This window comes from Hibiscus syriacus, unplaced genomic scaffold (genome assembly GCF_006381635.1).
Source record: "Hibiscus syriacus cultivar Baekdansim isolate YM2019G1 unplaced genomic scaffold, ASM638163v2 tig00110187_pilon, whole genome shotgun sequence".
NCBI lineage: Eukaryota > Viridiplantae > Streptophyta > Magnoliopsida > Malvales > Malvaceae > Hibiscus > Hibiscus syriacus.
In genome coordinates, this window is record NW_024062618.1 from 1,717,411 (window position 1) to 1,738,889 (window position 21,479).

Genomic DNA, 21,479 nt, shown 5'->3' on the forward strand with positions numbered 1-21,479 from the left:
GATTCCCTCTACCCAGAAATTGTATTTTAACCCCGAAAATCATCAATTCTTCACTTAATTCTTCTATTTTAAACCCCTATCATGTCATTAAACTCACTCCATTACTTAAAACCAACTTATATCCATGAAAATCATCTATAACTTCAAATCCTATCCTTCATATGTAATTCAATAATCATACTCAAATTTTAATATGTTCTAAATACAATTCTAACACTTCATATTCCTTAATTAGCATGATGACAAGTCAAATTTAACTTCAAATTCAACTTATCAACTCTTTCCCATAATTTCATATAAAAACTTGTTTTCTTAAATCTATTATAACTTCTTCATCTTTTGATTATAAGACAACTTAAGCTTTCCTTAAGCTTAGTTATCATCCAATGATCAAAACCTAATCTTTAATTTCACAAATAATCAACAAATCAGAAAACCCTTACCTTTGCCTAGCTCCCACGGTTGGGAGAAGAAGAAAGGAAGAAGAAAGAGTTTTCAGATAACTCTTTCCCCCACCCCCCACGTGATTCATTCATTTTATTGGAGAAAAAATATCTTTCATGCTAAATGACCATTTTACCCTTTAATTCTTTGGATAATTACTATAAACTTTTAGGAAATATTTTCGAACAAATCATTAAACTATTCAATATCTTACTTTAATCACCAAATTCTGAAACTTTACAGTTTAATCACTAACCCGTATTTTGGGATGTTACAGATGCTACTCACGAAGGTTAATTCTTCTTCCCATTTCTATTTGGTTGTTAGTTGGTCATTTGTTGTGTTTGAGGTTTGTATATAGTTTTAAAGGGTACCATGGTTGTGTTGATTCGTTTGGTTGAGGGATGTGAGAAATGAACAAGAGAGTGAAGGTCATAGGTAAACTTGACCATTCGTCGATGGGATAATGAACTTATTAAGGGTGAGGGTGAGTTGTAATTTTTAGATTTTGGAATATAATTTAGGAATTTAGGGATTGAATCTTAAGTTTAAGAGTATAATTTAAAATTTTTAAATTATTTTTATTTTAATCATGCGTGATATTAAAATATTTTACGTCATATAAAAATAATAAAATAATTTATATCATCTTAGAATGATAAAAGAAATTTAATGTATAACATTCAATAAATAAATTAAAAAAATAAAATTATAGTAAATAAAATAGGAGAAAGAGTAAATTCAAAATGAATTGAATAGTTTATCATTCAAAATAAATGACAAAATAATGAAAAATTACAGTGATTTTCCTAAAAAATACTATTTTTTAATTATTTACGTGTCAGATATTGTTAGAAAAAATATTACGGATCTAAATATTTATAAAAAGGCGCGACCCATACGTCTTATGCTGATGTGGCGTAACGTGTTGAAAGGTGCGGCTCATGCACCACGTCTTACGCCACGTGTAAAGATTGGATGCTAGTTTTGTAATTTTTTTTAAAATGATGTCTAATATCTAATTACTTTTTGTAAGGTGATTTTTTATGTAAAAACGTCAATTTATTTATTTATTTTTTTTGTGAGTGAAAAAAAATTTTGTGCATTAAAATCTTTAAATATTCTTTTACAAATTATTTTATAATTCGAAATTTTTTATTTTTGCATTAAATTACACAATACGTATAATATAGTATAGTTAAACTTTGAGGATAAGTAATTTAAAATATAAATAATTTTATAATATTTTTTTCAAAATGATTAAAAAAATGAGTGATTCCTTTTTTCGGAAAAATCACCAAAAATTACAGATAAATAATTATTTGTTCAAAAGGTCAATGGCAAAATAAATTAGAAATCCAATCTGTGAAGGATCCATCCGGCGGCCGGCAGCCAGCTTACACAGAATCCGGTCAGTTTAGCCTCTTGTTACCTTTATACTCCGGCAACCACCGTAGGCTCGAACGGGAACGGAAAGAACTGCTTTCCCCTTCTTTATTTTGGCTGGTTTAGTTTTTTTCTATTTTTTTTACCAACACCTTACCCAAAAGCTATAGAGCTTATTCCATCCATTCCCTAACAATTTTGCTTAAAATTACATTGAAATAGCTCTCATGTTCCCCAAAGTTCATGCATTACTCAAGTTCAAGTTTCTCGTCTCTGCCTCGAACTGCAGCTTCTGGGTTCCGAACTATGTTTTTCGGATCACTGCCACCTATTCGACAATATGCCAAAACCAAGTTGAAAGCCTGAGGGAAGAAGCTGTAGAGCATCCGAGAGACTCCGTTGAGATTTCAGGAAATGGGGTTGCGGCGAGGATGATTTGTCGAAGATCTTTTCGCGCAAGCCTTCATTACGCCACGCTCAAGTCACTCCTCTTTTATCCAAATTCAACTTGCTGAGTAGCTTGGGACTTACCGGTTCTGACCTTGTCAAAATAATCAATTGTCGCCCTCGTTTCCTTTCTTCTCGTATCAATAATTGCTTCGACGAGCGGATCGATTTTTTCATTAGGCTGTTTGGATCACGAGAAATGCTGCGTAAAGTACTCATTAGGAACCCTTCACTCTTGATATATGATTTCCACAATAAGGTGAAACCAGTCATTGCAATGTATGAAGAGTTTGGGATTACCGGAAATGATTTGATTGCTATGCTCATCTCGCGTCCCACAATGATTTCAAGGACTTCTTTCAATGAGGAGAAGATGGAATACATAAAGAAAACAGGGGTTTCAAGAGGTTCCAAAATGTACAAGTATGTGGTTTCACTCATCGGGATATCGCGGATCGAGACTTTACGTGAGAAGGTGACGAACTTGGAAAAATTCGGTTGTTCGGAGGGGAGGTTTGGAGTCTCTTCGGACGTTCACCCCTTATTTTTACACTCTCAGTTGATAAAGTTCAAAGGAACATGACTTTTGTCTTGGGGACGATGAAGCTCTCTCCGAAAGTGGTGCTTAAAAAACCATTTTTGCTGTTCAGCAGTCTCGAAGCCGTGTTGAAACCGCGGGTGTTGTTGGCTCGGAAGATAAAGGAAATGGACTTTTATCCACAGGTTGATGGATCGATCATGTTGAGGGCACTGAGGATGAAAGAAGATCGATTCTTGAATGTGTTCGTTAAATGTCATCCACAAGATGTGGCCACTGAACTGTTGGAGTTCTACAAGCATGCCAAAGGTCTCAAGCCATTGGCCGAATCCTCTAAAAAAACACAGCGTAAAGGATTTCCATTTTAAGCATTTTCGTTCACCATTTCTTTTGTTCATTTGAAAGTTCATTACTTTAAAGGTCGAGGTTGTTATCTTTTCGGAAACTCGGATATTTCCCATGCTGGATTTTACATGTTTAAAAATTTCAGACTTACAACTGTTGTTCTTAATCGGTGATGACTGATGTGAGACAATTTTTGGCATATAAAATGGATCCCTTGGTGTTTTCTGCACCTTATCCCCGTCTAAGGTGGTACATATACAAGATTTTATATTAACTTGTAACTTTAAAGTACAGAATTATAAAATTTTAGAAGATGAATACAAGTCACTAATGAAAAAAATATAAAAAGTAATTAAATTATATAAAAGTTTAAAAATTTAAGTGAACGGTCGCATCTATTTGGTCCATCCATGAGATGACGAAGAGCTGATACTTATTCTCTACATGACAGCTCTTTCGTAGATATGTACATTTTCATCTCTGTTTCTCGGATCTTACTCTTCGTTTCTCTTACAAGGGTAAAATACGATTATTGTCTTCTTCGATTCTTTTGGATCCAATTCTCGTTCTAAGGTTCAACCATGGATTCTTGTCTTCTTAACACATCACATGAATCAGAGTTAGCTACAAAATAAGAGAGCACTTTTTTATCTGACTAAATGTTTTGGTTTAAACAATCTTTAGGTTTCGATCAATTTCAAACTCGAATAAATTAATATTTCTCAAAATATTTTTTGTATGTAAATTATTACATACAATTTTTTAAACACTTGTGAAATAAATGCAAAATCAAATATCATTGTAACTCCAAAATATATTGTCTTCACTTACCATAATACTACAATTACAAGTCAAACATAAAAAACATTTAAATTATTTAATTGAAAAAAATGTACAATGAATTTTCTAAGAATTTTTAGATTTGGAGAGAGAAAAAGAGTTTAATTAAAAAAAGATAAAACAAATGTCATAAGAAATTGAAAAACTGAAAAAATATATATCTCATTTTGTTTAAAAGATTATCCAATCATAGTTAAAAATGTGTCATGTATAGACCAAAAAAAAGGTCAAAGAAGTCATATATCTTTTTTGTTTTTTCACTTTCAAATAGAGATTGAATAAATTAATCTCCTTTTTCAAGATGAATCAATTTGTTTAATTTTAAAATAGCATGACTTGCAGAGTGTTTAAACTAAAAGATTCAAGTCAACTAACTATAACTTTAAATTTTAGACCAAAATATTCACTTTTCAAACATAATAATTAACTAGACATGATCATAGCATAATAGTGAAGTTTGATAAATAAGAAGGTTGTGATTGTGGAAAAATAACTTCTAATAAAGGTTTACATTTTTCTAATTTTTTACATATCAAACGTTAGAAGATAAATAAGTGATTAACTCAACTGAATAAATTTAATGTAAATTCGTAAGACGGTTTAATTCGATTTAATAAAAGTAATTTGATCAAATCATGAATCCCATTTTCTACTACAAAAATCTTTGGAAACAATATTATCAATACAAATGTATGAATGAGTGGATGCAAAGAGCCATTGGTATTCAATGGGCTTCATTTTCTCTATATATTGCAGCAAGCTTACTAGAATATAAAGTGATAAAATCAAATGTTGTTCTTAATTTTAGATTTGAATGATTATATATATATTATTTAAAAAATGTTCTAGTAATTAACGATCAGTTGGTTTAGTGGGATGAGGCATTAGGTTTCTTAAGCAATGTCAAGGGTTTGAATCCTGGCGTTTGCGAATGAAGCAAACTGGGTTGGGAGAGTCGTCATTGCCTCTACAATACCCGATCTGGATTAGTCGGTCAATAGATTGGATACCAGTGGTTAATTCAAAATAAATGTTCTGAATGTATATTATCTTATAAATTGTAATCACTTCAAAATATTGGGATTCTTTCATCTAATTAATTCATGGGAAATTATATCAGCTCCGAATTAAAGACATTCAATGACGTATAAAATGTCCAATATTAATGGTTCTTTTATGTTTGTTCAACTGTCCCACACAAATTATATCCACTTAAATACTTCCCATGTGTCATGTGCTCTTTGTGATGTGATGCCTAAAATAGTCACAAATTCATTTATGAGACGGCATATGTTAAAGGGTAGTTACAATTACATGGAGTTGGATCAAAGTCAAATTATAGAAATTTTGAATCTGATTTAAATATGAGATTTGAGACCCCATTTTTAAAAGAAAAATATATGAAAAGTCCTCAAAATTTTATTTTCATTTTCTGAAACACTCTTAATTTCCCCCACTAAAGTTTCAATCTATTTTTTAAATTTCTTTTAATTTTTCGAGATTAAATATATTTTCTCCGATTTCAACAATAGAAAGATAAAAAAGATGAGACGAACAACATATATTGATTTAATATTGATCAGATGATGAAGAATATAGATTAGAGTCGTTTTTTATATGAGTTTTAGGTAGAATGTCATAAGTTCTTTTAAAAAATAGAAAAATCTAAATTGATGGAGTGATACAAACGATAATGAGAGAAGTTTGTCATTGTTTGGAGCTGAAAGAAAAAAACGTTAAAGAACGTCGGTTCGGTAGTAACATAATATGGTGATGAACTTCAGAAAAAAAGTATTGAAAAGACGACGAAATAGAAATAAAAAAACACAAGAAATAAAAGCAAAAGAAATAGGTGGACATGTAGCTATTACGTTAGTAAAAAGACAGTTCATATTTCCATGTTATTTTTTATTTAACTTTGAGTAATCAAAATAAGAATAATTCGAAAGTTTTATGATGAAAATAAAGAATTTTTAAACTGATTGACTAAGACAATAATACGTTCAATGTTGAGTGATGAAAACATAGTTTACCCTTCTAATAGTTAGAGAGCACAAATATCACATTTACACTAGTCGATTCATCTTCATATGTAAGGGAACTAATATTTTTAGCGATCGGTTAATCGGTATCATTAACTTTAACGATTTAATTAATTAAATTATAAAATAAAGATGTAATCAATTAACAGTTCCAATTTAATTTAAATGCATCTCCCCATCTAATTTTCATGGATTAGATGTGATGCTAACAGCATGTAAGACAATGAATTGTGACACATTCATACTAATTTTCAATCATTATTAATGAGCCCATCCATCACATTCAAACCAAATATTAATAACCATTGAAAAGAAGTTACTTTGGTCAAGTTGGATTGCCCCACCATTTTTGATTTGTTCTCCGTATCTTTGATTGTCATAGACAATCGAATATCAGAAGTAACACAATGATATTTAAGATTGAAAAAAAAAGTTCATTGATTTTTTTAATATTATTGATCTGATTAGTCTAATTAACTTTTAAATATAATAAAATTTTTCAACATCATTATTTTATTTACAAGACTCGAATTCCAAACTTTATTTAAATGAATTAAATTATTTGTCGTTCGATCTGACAAGGATATCAAATTCTACTGTCCGAGTTTATGATAGGGTGGGACCGAATATTTGCACATGAACATGGACCATATCCTTAACGTGAAGTATCAATCCAACAAAAGTTTAAAACAATGAATCAGTAAAGTATTAATGAGTTTATAAATTGAAGTTGGATGCATTATGGCATGTTTGAGACATTGCAAGCATTTACCCTTTTTCTTTTTGTTATAAGTATAAACCCCATATCTTTTTAACTTCATAAATTTCTTTTATGGCCGACGGGCAATAGTAGTTGGGTGGGCGTACTTGTAGTATCATATAATAGAATCTAAGAATTAAAAGGGTTGTGTTGAATAATGTACATGATCAGTCAGATTAAATTTTTATTCTACTCAAATTCGATTTAAATATAATATATTTTATTCGTCGTCCAATTTGATTCGAGTTAAAAAAGATTCATGATACCTGAAAACTTGATTTGATTTTTAAGGTAAAAACTCTATTCATACCCATATTCGACTGATTTGATATATATATTTTCATTTTAATAAGTAAAATAGGAACATAATTGAAAAATATATAACGAAAGGATATTATAATATTATCTCTATATATATTAATTTTGTTATTATTCTCGAGTCAGGTCGAAATTTTTTATTCTAAATCTAAACTCGATCCAATCTAAACTTAAATTAAAAAAAAAATGCTTAATATAAAAATAAGTGCTCAAACTATATTGTTTTTCTCATTTAGGTGCCTAAACTATTTTTCGATCAATCTAGGTGTCTAACGTTACAAAATGATACCATTTTAAGTGTCCCGATTCAAGGCTAGTGACGGTGGTTGTGTTTTCAGTAGGGATTCGATCGATGACAATAGCGACAAACGTTGGTGGCCGTGTGGGTTCAAGGATTAGAATAAAGGTTTCCAAAATTTTTTGTTTTTCTTAAGATTCTCGAATTTTTTAAGAAATTATATTTTAAAAATTTTTATTTTAAATAAAAATTTTCTAAATTATCAGAACGTGACACACACTTAATGGAATTTTTTAATGTTGTTATGGTCAGGGCACTTAAAGTGGTAGCGTCTGTCATGTTGGTCATTTGAATTGACAAAAAATAGTTTAGGCACATAAATGAGAAAAATAGTATTGTTTGAATACTTATTTGGGTAAAGTACACAAATGGTCCCCCAACTATATGATACTACTTTATTGAGTCATTCGACTATTAAAAGTTATAAAATGGTCTCCCGACTATCGAGAGTTTCTTTGTTTAGTCCCTCAATTATTAAAAGTTACAAAATGGTCACCCAACTATTTATTTTTTTGAAACTAATCCTTTTTCGTTAAAAAAATTAATGGTAGTTTGAGTTGGACGTTATCCTACTAACTAAGATATAATAAAAATGATCTCATAATTTCAAAAGATTATCACATATTAGTCAGCATGTTAACGTCTAGCTCAGATGATTATTTTTTTTAACGAAAAATGATGAGTTTGGTACATAATGAATAGTCGGGTGACCATTTTGTAACTTTTAATAATAGTCGAAGGACATTTGTATATTTTACCCTACTTATTTTTATATTAAACTTAAAAAAATAATTCTATCAAATCGTCTAATTCAAGTAAGGTACTCATGTAACAACCCGGATATTTTCAAAATAATATTTAATTGAAATGGAGGTTTTAATTGTGAAAATCGAAATTGTGGGGACTAAATTGAAGATTTTAAAACTTGGAGCTTGTTTTAGTGTTAAAGAAAATTTAGGGACCAAGCCCTAAATTTACCCAAGAAAGTTAGGTATGTTATTTCTGTTTCAAAACAGAAAACCACACCTCAATTGCTCCCAAATTCCCTTCCCCCTACGTCGGTTTCCGACTTAGATCCCGACGCCGTCCGAATTCCGATCGTCGTTCTGAAATCACCATCGTGTTCGTTATCGAGTCAGGAACAATCCCCTTAAACTAATTGAAGCGAAACGCTGCCAAACGTCGAGAATTTCAAGTCAAAGCATCGACGTTTTTTTTAGCTCTATCGCCGGGAAAATCTCAAATTCACCGCCGATCGTTGCTCCGTTTACGACACCTCCTGCACCATCGTGTTCCTTGTGCCATTTCGAGTCTGCTGGTGTCATCCTCGGTCTCAGTCGACGGCGGCGCGTGAGGAGGTAGAGCAGTCAAAGATTCGGCCAAGTTGAAATCGAGCTATCCGCCGTTCAAAAATTTGAACCGATCTTTGTAAGTATCTTGAAATCGCTCAAAATAATTTTTAGAAATTTTTTCGGGATTTTTAGAGCCCCAGAGGAGGTCTCACGCGCCACACGCGCCGCCGCAAGGAGAGTGGAAGCTGGAAAACAGGTTTAACCGGTTTTGACCGGTTCGAACCGATTTGACCGGTCAGAACCGGTTTGACCCGACCCGACCCGACCGACCCGTCGTTTGACCTGACCCGACCATTGACCGTTGACCGTGATCGTTGACCTCCTTTGACCAAAACTTAAAATGACTTTGACCGACCATTAAACGACCATTAATCTTTTTCGAGTATACCTATTCTGATATTTTTTGACGTCCCGAATCCATTTCCGAAGTCCGTTTTGTCAAATTCGAACCCAGAAGGCCTCAAATCGACAGTCAAAGTGGTTGACTTTGACTTGACCAAGAATTTAATTTTCGAAAAGTCATACTTTATGTTTTTCGACGTCCTGATTCCGATTCCGCAATCCGTTTGACCAAATTCAGACTCAAAATCCTCCAAATTGATAGTCAAACCCTGAAAATACTTATATACTTAAGAATTTTAGCTTTGAATAATTAAGTAAGATTTAGGGCTGATAAATTATTATTGTTTGAAGGTACAAGAGACTCTCCGGATCGTTCGACAGCTCGATCCAGCTCTTTTAGATCAATTAAACCACGTGTGCCAGTATTCACCCGTTCGAAAACTGTAGCAGAACGTGGTGAAACCAGCAATCAGTAGATCTACTATTTGAACCTATTATCGAGGTGTGTTCCTTAATTATTACTGAACTGTTTTATTGGTTTTAATATGAGGTACACTGAGTTCTTTGGTTATTGTTTTATTGATGCACCAATTTAATGTGATGATTTATGGAATTTGTGTCATGGTGCAATTGAACTTTTGGATTGAATTACAATAGTATAGCTCTGATCAAGCTAATAAACAGAATGGGCCTAATGTGACTCTTGGGGCCCCAAGATACATTAGGTTGGCTTCCCTTGCTGTGTGCTTAGGGTAAACTATATGGACTTGGACTTACGGGCTTAAGGATACAAGCTCTAAAGCTTATCCTTAGGTTGACTTTCTTTTTGCTGTGTGCTTAGAGTAAGCTATATGGAAAATAGTTTTGGAAATTACTGATGTGTACAAGAAAAGAGTTTAAACTATGATTTCAAAAGTTAAACTCTTTTATGAATTTATGAGATTTATTGGATTATGATTTGTTTAATGTACCTATTGTGATTTTCACACTGAGCCTAGCTCACATTTCGAAAATATTTTCCCCCTTTCAGATACTGTTGGTAGATACATCAGTTTGAGCACTTGGAGGATCAACATATCTCTTGAAGTATATCTGATTGTAATGTTTATCTTGCTAGTTGACTTATTTTGGTGACATGGACCTATTTAAAGTATCGTATTTTAGGATGATGACACTTTGCTATTACTGTTCGTTTATTGTGATTTTGATTTTGAAGACCAGTTTTAAATTAATTTATACTTATTGGTATTATATTTATAAGTTGGGTTTTGATGGTATAATTTATTTCATGACATTTATAATATGATTTTACATTGATTGAATAACGGTTTCAGAAAATGTCTTTAAGAATCATAATGTGATCTACTAGACTTAGTCGAAACGCATAGGCCGGGTCTAAGGGTTATAACTCATCCTTAATTGTGTCACTAAACATGAAGAATTAAGATAGGGTCATAATGGTGCCCAACCTACTCATTCATGGCGGACCCTCAACCTCAACTGTCACCAACTCTCTCTCTCTCTTTCCTACATAAATGTCTCATTTACACACTTTAAATATCCTCTCTTCTCTTCATTTGAAAACGAAATCTCCAGGTGAAAAATCTCTAATAAGTACAGCAAAAATGATGAACCCCAAAAGCACCTTCATCTTGGCCATTCTCATTATCTCCGCTTCACTATCCGCAGCTAGCAGGCCTGATCATTTCGAACCCTTATCGTCTTCCCAGCAGAAGCGAAACAAAGGCAGCAAAACAAACGGCCAAAACAGCAACAATGGTGGGATTGGTGGGTTGTTTGGACCAGGATCGGCTGGTGTTGGGATTCCGGGGTGGGAAATGGGATCATAGGCGGTGGTTATGGAGCCGGAGTCGGAGGTCCGAGTGGAGGTTACTCGAAAGGTGGTGTGATTAGGCCGAGTGTTGTTTGCAAAGAGAAGGGTCCTTGTTTCAACAAGAAGCTCACATGCCCTGTTAAGTGCTTCACCTCGTTTAGCCGCTCCGGGAAAGGGTATGGCACCGGTGGCGGTGGTGGCAGCTGCACCATGGATTGTAAGAAAAAATGTATTGCTTATTGTTAAGTGGCTAATATATATATATATAATTAGTAGCTAATTATTCTACCACGCATTGATGATCAGATGCATGGAGTTTTTTAATTAAAAATCACGAGTATAATATTTATGTACTATCTTGGGAGTGAGTTTTTTCTACCACTCTACTGGTGGATAAGCTATTATACTTTCATTTAAATAAAGAGATATTATATTATAGATTAATTTTTATAAATACTTATAATGGTGTTGGTGTCACGTGTTATATTATGATATCTATAAAGAAATTTAGAGACATTTCTCCGAATAATTGTACAGTAATCTTCTCCATGATCATGAAGGTTCAAGGGTATACTAAAGCTATAAAATGTGAGGAAAATAAATGTCTTTTTTATTTAGAGAGATCATTTGTCTACCATGAATACAATATTGGTACGATATGATTCGGCAAATTATTAAAATAATGATTAAAAAAACTTTAATTTTAAAATAATATTCATTTTTATCCCATAAAACGAATGTACACTCACATAATAGGTCTTTTCAAAGATTATTCTTCAAAAGAAATGTTTTTACTTTATTTTGTAAAGGATCTACCACATAAGCAAATGTATTTTTAATTAATCAAAGCGTTCAATATATATTTGTAAAGCTTGAAATATTTTAATTAATCGAACATTAAATTTACATTCAGAAGGGCGAAGCAAGTTTAGTGAAAATTTGAAGACTCATCAACCATTATCAACATGACCGATAATTGTCGATACGATGACTGATCATACTGAGCAACGAGTGGTGGCCAGGATTTGAACAGGGGGAGAAAAAAAAAAGAGATTTTTATAATGATCCAATATAACGTTACTGTTGGTGTAAATTTATTTTTTTCAAAACGTCATTTTGATCCGGTTGTCATATTATAATACAATTAATTATTTAACGACATAATAATCAAAACAAGATTAAGAAGAAAGTTGATTAATTATTTATCTAGTTTTCCCTAAATTTGTGTATCAATTCACTGTCCCTATTGATTCCATTGTACTTTATTCTTATGATGGACGGACATGTCTGTCATCATTAAACTCATGGTCTTGACTACACTTACAATCGCAAAATGAAACTCTATACATGAAAATAAACCATTCAAGCCTTTGTATATCCTGTCTGCTAATCAAACTCCAAGAGAAAAAGAGAGATAATATTATAGGAAAACATACACAATAAATTACAGAGATCGGTGCAACAAATCGACACTGACGAGAAGAATAAATACGATGTTAATCGTATATCTCGTTGAAGCTAGTCTGTGGCATTATATGGCAGCCCTCATAGCTCCTCTTGCAGCCTCACGCTTCATCTCAGCAGCTCTACCGCTGCCACGGAAATACATGTATACTTGCTGCAAAGCCAACAAACCAATGTTATTACAAATTCCGTTCGTGCACGTTTACATGATCGTCGCAACCAACAAGATCAGGAACTCAACGAACCTGGATAACCCATAAGCTTACGAATGATTCGACGCAGATAATCCAAACCCAATGAAGTAGAAGATCTATGCAAACAAAGTAAAATTTCCATCAAAATGGTTAAGAGAAATCAAGAGTAAAACAGTTAAAACTTTTTCTGCTAACATCAACTGCAATGGCGATGTTCGAGCCTTAAGTAGTAAACATCATTCATTCATTCTTACTGTTCCCATCTATATAAGCATCTCAATGTGATAAATTTCTCGGGTTAAATGCTTCCCTGTTTTAAGAGGATGTGCTTACCCCAACCAATACGTGGTCACCGATAAGATCTACTGCCGGTAGAATCCCGCTGTATAGGACAAAACAGCATCAGTAAGATTTATGAAGAAATATTTGAACTAGAACACCATAATTGAGATAGAAGAATCCGGAAAAATGTACTTTTGGAAGATAAGTGTATCATGTTAACTCAAATGCATTGATGTAGTGCAAGTAAAGACGGATGCAATTCATCAGTCCAACTTAAAATAATTTAGGAACATACGTTAGTGATTTCCCTCTAAAAACTATAGGGGGAGCCACAGCAGCAAAGATGCAGAAGCCGATGTGAACCTATAAACAGGAAAGAAAAAGCGATAAAAGGATCAGTACCTATCGACTCCTCAAACAAAAGGAACATATCTAATTATCTATCGAAGAAACACAATGTATTACCAAATAAAAGAGGAAGAACCGGCCAAATGACAAAGCACTTTCTTTCCTGCATTATAGTCATAAGGGGAAAAATTATTTCAATTAAAATAATGGATGATTATTGATTAGCAAGTTCAAGGAACATGAACAGCCAAATTTAAGAAAATGACAACGGAAGTTGGCATTAGAGGCAAGCCAACGTTTAGAAAAGGTATGCAAAACTGAACTGCGATATTAAGGAACAGAGTGGAGTAGGTTGTACCTAGAAGCACGATACAATGGGCGATACCACAAAACATAGGCTCCCGGAACCCCTGCTACGAAGAAGATAATAGCCAAAAACCAGATCCTCACACCTAAACAATAATAAATACAGTAAACACAACAAAATCCTAACATTATATATTTGAAGGAAAACAATAAATAAGGAAGTGCATTTCTAAACCAACCTTCTCCACTGATCCATGCTGCGGTAACAGCTACGAAGTTCCATAAAAGGCACAGAAACAATCCTGCATGGAATCACCATACATCACCCTACTGCACGTAACCAAATGACTTGCACAAAAAGCCTTTCCAGCTAAAGAGTTGAACAAAATAAAAGCATGGTACAAATAATCACCCAATGCAATCATTCAGAGATTACAAACTCATATGAACGGATCACAGATTTTCATTTTGGTCTACAAGATTGAACATTGAGCAATGCATAGATGGACCAAGCAATATAAAAATGGTAAATAAGCCTTCGGAAATCCTTGCATACCTAAAAATGTTGAAAATGCGACATACTGCACTCTTTGTAGATGAACTGGTATGTCATTTGCAATATCATGATGAATGATTGGGAAAAATGGTGGCCAATTTTTCTCTTCCAAAACAATTCCAGCTGCAAAACAGAGAAGTCAAACTCTCGCTAACGGTAGAAATGTAAGAGTAATTGAACATAATCGAAAATATAATCAGGTCAAAAATATTTTGCAAAAGAAGTGTTATCTACAACAAGTTTTGAAACAATGAGAAAAACCAAATGTTTTTATGTGAATAGTCAAATTATAATGGAAGGTACCTCTTGCTGCTGCCTCTTCTTTCCGTCTCACTTCCTGCATGGAATAAGCTAATCAGCGAAAATTGTAGGGATCAAATAATTCATAGGGTGCCAAAGGGAAGGCAACAAATTAAGTTCTTGCTATTTATTTATGAAACAATCATGCATGGACAGAAACTTGCATCTTAAAATCATCCTTCTAACTTAGCACACCAATACAAAGACATAACACATTTTCAACTTATTTATGAAACAAACAAGTTTGAATGAAAACTTTCATCTTACAACTATGGCTGTAAATGAGACGAGTCAGATCGTGAGCTACTCGAGATCGACTCAATCAAAGCTCGATAAATACTCATCTAGAGCTCGAGCTCCACTCGAGTTCTTAACGAGCCGAAATGAGCTACTTCATACTTCATGATTTCTCCCTCAAAGTATACACTTTTTTTTCTCATTTTGCACCATAAGCTTTTTTTTTCTATGTTTGCCCCTTAAACTATCATTTTCGTCTCATTTCACACTGAGAATTATCGCCATCAAATAAGAACATGTCACATGTCAAATTCTTATTAGCCGTTTTTTTGTTTGGGGGTAAGCTGAGATGTAAATGATAGTTTAGGGGCAGGCTGAGGAAAAAATAGTTTAGGGTGCAAACCGAGAAAGTGTTACTTTGAGGGGAAATCATGAATTAAGCCTAATTTGTAAGACAAATTGTTGAAATATATTTGGCCTTTCGCTACATTTGATTCTAAATGTTTGATACAACATATTAGGGAGAAAATTTGGAACAAAAATAAAATCTATGATCTGTAAAATAAGAATGAATTCGAAGTTATAAAATTTCTTTCCGCAATATACCTGCTCCCGCCTTTTCAGTTCAGCCTCCTTAGCTTGTAGTTCCTTCTCTTTCTTCTTCAAATCCTAGATTTATGCAATGAAACAATAACAGTGAGATTAAACGCTTAACCAAACTATGTAAATAGCATTTAGAGACAAGTTTTCAGCCTTCAATAACCTGAAATGATCCTCCTGAAGCTGTATCCAGAGGAATGTCAATTGTCGCATCACGATCATAATTGAAACCAGCAGGTTCTGGAGGCAGTGGTGAAAGTCTTGAGTTTGATGCAGGTGGAGCGCTTGGAACATTCTGAAAAAGTATTCACAGCACATATTTGAAAAGCAAGTATTAATATGAGAAAACTTTCCGGTTTACCTATGTTTTGAAGCAATGCTCAGAGGCCAAATTTGACATAACCAAATCACAACAATATATCAATCAACCTATCTTTTATGAACTAAATCATCATAAACCTTGACATATCCAAACTAATTCCAAACTCTATCAGCATTAGAGAAAGAACTAAGTTTCTAGGTTGACAACTATGATTCAATGTGCTCAAGGGATTAAATAGTGGTAGTTTAGAGCAACATCACCTCAAGTTTTGATTTTACATATCATCAGTGACCAAGTATCCATGTCTCAGCGACAAGCTTAAAACCCGGCCTTTCAAATACAAAGCACTCTTCAATGTCCATGGATATAAAGGGAACAAAACAACCAAAGCCTTATGCTAAATTTCACATTCTCTACCCGTTCTAGTCAATATATGTCCTAAAACAGTTCTCGTCTTAACCACAACAATAAGTTTCGAATTAAACATTCCCTTGAAACTTTATAAACAGGGATTTAGTTTACCTTTGAAAACAGACCACCAAATTTAGACTGGCCAGATGCCTTCCCTCTCACAGCAGGATCCTGCAGGCACAAATTATTTAAACCAAAGAATAATATGAGAACTGAAGTTGCCTAGCATCTGTATACTAATTTATACATATGAATCAAGTTATAAAACCCAGTAAATGCATCATAGTCTTCATTTCAATGATTAAGGTTCATCAAAGTGCAAAAGAACATGTTTTTTAGCTCTGGGAAAACGATTATTTTTAAAACGAAATTGATTATAATTCAATAATTGAACAAGCTTGATATGGATTTCTACTTTATTTAATGCAATTTCAGTAACAAAGAGAACATAAAAGTCGTTGAAATGATCACATCAACTACAACAACCATGCAAAACACTTCCCATAAATGAATCCAACCCAAATTTCAGATCAGTGAGTAAAATTAAAGTCAACGTATAATCTGTTAATAAACCTTTCATCAGACACCTAAAAGCTTCGAAAATAGTGTCTTAAATAAAACGAAGACAGAGCTCGCTACCAAAACATCATCAAATAACAAGAAGAGAAACTGACCGAGAAAGGGTTAACTTCGTCTTCTTCTTCAGCGAATGGGTTTTCGTCGTAACGACCAGCCATGGGTTTAGGATTTTTTTTTTCTGCAAAAGCTTTTAGAAAAAAAAAGAAATTGAAAATGGGATAAATATAAATGATGAAGATCTAAACTAGAGAGAAGAAAAAGGAAGAAGCTTTTATAAGAAGCTAAATGAAAACTCAAAGTCAATAATTTTATCCCTTTGAATAAGTTTTGTGTTCTTACAGAAATAAGAGCGAAATTTTCTAGAGAGATAAAACGTGGTTTCGCGGTTGAGGAGATAGAGAGGGGAATAAAAGTTGGACATTTCGGTTGACAGTTTTTGTTGGAAATATAAAGTAGGATTGAACAGCGGGAAAATAAAGTTACTTTGGTATAACACAAATATAGTCCTTAATATTTATAGTTTTATCAATTTAGACATGATGTTTTAGTTAAATTTAGTCTCAACAATTTTTTTAATTAAATTGTTCTGATTTTAATAAAAAAACATGATTTTATGGTTAAAATTTAAACATCGTTAATAAGGTCACCCGTGTGGCACTGGTAACTATGTGTATTTTGTTATCTACGTGCATAAATTAATAAAACGTTCAATAAATTATTTATAAATATATTATTCATTTGTACTCATTAATTAAATTAAATAAATACAAACAAAAATCTTATGTTCACTATTGAGCAAATAAGTTTGAAAGATGTGTGACTCTTTTATTCTGTTTATGAATTTGTTTATTAACTCGTTAAATTTAGAATGATGTAGCGATTTTTTAGAAAAAATTATACTTAGTATCACTTAATTGTGAGTTTAATAATAAATATATTTTTTAAAATTACAAATAGATTATTAAATATTATATGAAATAATGATGTGACATGATAAAATAATAATTGTAGTTTTTAAAAATTTATATAGATTATTAATTTAATCCTAATCTATAATAATTTAATAAAGGTAACTCTTCATATTTAAATATTCAATCATTTTAATCTTTGTTCTTCTCCTAAATTGCTTATTTTTCTCCTAGAAATATTACATTATTTTCCTGTTACTTTTCTGACATAACATAGTTATCCAACTAATGTTGATCCAATAGGTTTGTTGGTTTGACAGTTTCACAAAAATACTAAATTGATGGAAATTTTTAATATGAAGAGATAAATTTATTGAATTATTTTTAATTGGGATAAAATTGATAGAATATATAAATTTCAGAGGACAAAAAAGTTATTATACCAGGACACATTAAACTTTCATTTCAATTTTAAGGACTAAATAATTTACTTATAATAATATTTTTAATTGGGCAACATGTTTGAAAATAGTTTTAAAAAAGTGGCATGTTGGCTCCTAAACCCATAAGGCCACAATTAAGTGACCTTGAGTGTAATTTACCCATTTTCTTATGAGTTGTTTTAGTTTAATTGAAACCGTACATTTTTTTTATTCGGAATTTTGTCACACGAGAGAATTGGAACCATGGTTTTTAGAACCGGATCGGTTAGCGAACCGATTATATTATCGGTTCATTGGTTCAACCGGTTGAATCGGTTCGATCGGTCGAAAGAATCGGATGACGTCATAATTATTTAAAAAATTAAATAAAAATATTAAAAATATTTAATAAAAAATAAATTTTTATATCACAAGTCATATTCGAAGCAAGTCATAACATATATAAGTTAAAAACCATAAAATCAAGTAAAACAAAATGATTCAAATTAACTACAACATAATATTAAGGTAAAAGATATTAAATAATAAATATAATTATATAACTATAATTAAAAAATAAATTTGGGGTTAAAAAATCATAACAAAATGATATTGTTTGGTTTAATTTTTTTTTTAAAAATCCTACATGGATAAAAAACATAGAAGAGCATCCCAAAAGTCTAAAGAGTAAAAATATGAGAACAAAACAATCTCACATTGCTAAGAAACATAGAAGCGCATCACAACTAACTTCTATAAATAATAGAGGTAATTTGACATTCAAAATCATGGAGTCTTTTGGTGAGCATTGAGTGAACTATTCTTTCACTTCAATCAAGCTCGAATTTTAGGCTTCAATTGAGCTTCTAATTTTTTTTGAGTTCAAGTTTCAATATTATATTTCGAGTTTGAGTTGAACTTGATAATTTTTAGCTTGTGAGTTTGAGTTGAGTTGAGCTTACTTTTAAAGTTTTCAAGTTCGAGTCGAGCTCAGCAATACTAGAGTTCGACTTGGCTCGTTTAACAAACGACGTTGTTTGGTTTAATTTTTTTTAAAAAAACAAAAATCCCGGGTTTTCTCGGTTTTTTCCACTTTTCAGCCGGTCCGGTTCGAACGGTTCAGCAGTTATGGCCGGTTCACTAATAGCGGTTCAACCAGTTTAGATTGAACCGGACTAAGCAACGGTTCCCGGTTGAACCGACCGATCGAGTCCGATTTTCAAAACAGAGGTTAGAACTTCAGGGTTTTTTTTTCTATCGATTCGTAAGGTTTTGTTTTAATTAATTTATATTAATTTATGTCGTATATTTATATTAGTAGATAGATTTTTTACTATAAATTTTTTATACATTCAAAATATCAAATTTTAAATTTACTTAAGTAATATCAAATTATTTATCATTTAAATCAACCCTATTAGTTTCAATTAATTCTCTTTAATACTCCCTTTTGAGTCCAAATTCACAAATGGAAGTCGAACTTTTTAATTTCCAGGAATTTAATTAACTGTTATTAAAGAACAAATCAAGCGTCATTTAATAGTTAAATAAAAGTAAATATTTATAAAAAATGTTAAGTTAAAATTTTCACTTTTTAAAACATCTAGAAGAGCCCGTGGTTGAATAAAAAATGGTGTAGACCAATGAAGTTGGAAAATTCAAAATGAATGAATTAATTCATTAAATTTAGGAATTAAATAATTGACTCTTTACAAAACGACCTCCTCACCCAGCCCGGGTTGGGCCGGATATGGTAGAGGTTTTAAAACTTCTAGAATAAATAGTATGTGATTTAAATAATTTTAAAAATATATTATTTAAATTTAATAATAAATTATATATTACTATAAAATTATGTTTTTAATGTTATATAATTTTTAATAAAAATAATCAGATCAAATATGATCTTGAATTTTAAAATGATCTAATATATTAAAAATCTGATTACCTAAATATAAAATAATAATAATAATAATAATAAAAGTGGCGTTTCATGTGTTTGTTGTACAATAATGTTGGTTTCAACGTCAATGGTCCCAATCTTGAGGCTGCTTCCATATTTTCTCCATAAATTTGTCTTTCTAGAACAGCAAATTAAGATAAATATTGTACTTCAAAAGATTGTGAAATTAAGTTGGTGAGAGTTTATTTAGAGATTTGGGGTATACTGTATTTCAAAATCGTCATGCAGTTACGGTAATTATCTTTAGAGTCGTCTTTTTTTACAAATATTTTAAATAAGAAAATTTAAAATTATTAGAGCTAAAATAAAAAGAAAACAAAAAAAATGAGACACATGTTGTAAAAAAATTTATATTTTGGGTTTATTCATTTATTTTATTTTGATCTCTATTTTTATTTTTTTATTCTAATTTTGACAATTTTAAAAAATGCGATTAAAATCATTTGAAATAAACGATAACTTTAAGAATTGTTATAATTGTATGAAATGCAGGTCAAAATATATCTCATATCTGTAAATAGATCCCTACCAATCCTATTTTATTACTATTTTGCAAGTACACAATTTCTCTAATTTTATCTTTGAGTACATTTTTATTTTTTAGAAGAAAAGAAAACGTTTGGTGCTAGCTAATGAAAATTATAGAATTGTTGATTATTTTTGTTTTTAGATATATAAAATCTGAAGGGATGCGATGGGTACAATTTAATTAACAAAAACGCGTTTAACTTGTAATTTTAATTATTAAATTTTCAACCACTCCCTTTAAATATAAATATAAGAAAAGCAAAGATTCTTGAATATAATATTTTCATCACCAAACATACATTTGGCGTATGAAGGTAACCCTCAAGAGTTGAACATCAAAATTGTTTGCTTCTTCAGAATTTATGACACTTTTAGTTAGGTCCCTCTGAATTTTTTTGTGCCCTCAATTCTTTTTAAAAAAGAATTTATGAACATATATATATATATATATATTTACATATACCTGATTTCAAATCTCAACTTGAAATCATTCATCAAATCATTTATTAAATAATTTGATCTTTATTTTTTTTCCGTATGATTTTTTTATTAAATTTGAACCACGTGTTTCTTAACAACTATATTTCTTAACAACTACATGATATTTGTGTAATTTATAATTCATTTTTTGACATTAAATTTTCTCTTTGTATAAATTGGTTTTTTAACTTTATATTTTATTAATTTTATTCATCTGTTTTATAATTTTTTTTTCTTAATAATTTGTTGATTTCTTTATACTTCCATTAATGGTATCCTCAAAATTTACTTTTAAAAGATAATATTATAAATATATTATATAATATTTAATTTATAAAATAACATTATAAATGTTAGAATGATATAAAAATATACATATGCATGTTATATATAATTAGAGCATAGAGGGAGTTGCTAGAATGGAAATCTACTATTATTTTATAAATAATTATATGTAAATATAAATAAAAGCTAAATAAATATATTTAATCTGATTCTACTTAAACTTTATAAATTTAAATTAAATTTATATTTTTTTTAAATAATAAAATGATATTTTTAAGTTCGACTAACTTAATTTTTACACTGGAGATCGAATACCCACTTCAGTCAAAAGCCGAGGTTCCACCGAGT

The 21,479-nt window shown here is 31.2% G+C and overlaps 3 pseudogenes; 2 read left to right on the forward strand and 1 right to left on the reverse strand.

The window, feature by feature from the left end:
* Nucleotides 1–857: 857 nt before the first annotated feature.
* On the forward strand, nucleotides 858–3,278 carry LOC120217374 (annotated as a pseudogene).
* Nucleotides 3,279–10,673: 7,395 nt separating this feature from the next.
* Nucleotides 10,674–11,272, forward strand: LOC120217647 (annotated as a pseudogene).
* Nucleotides 11,273–12,454: 1,182 nt separating this feature from the next.
* On the reverse strand, nucleotides 12,455–16,730 carry LOC120217648 (annotated as a pseudogene).
* Nucleotides 16,731–21,479: the final 4,749 nt, after the last annotated feature.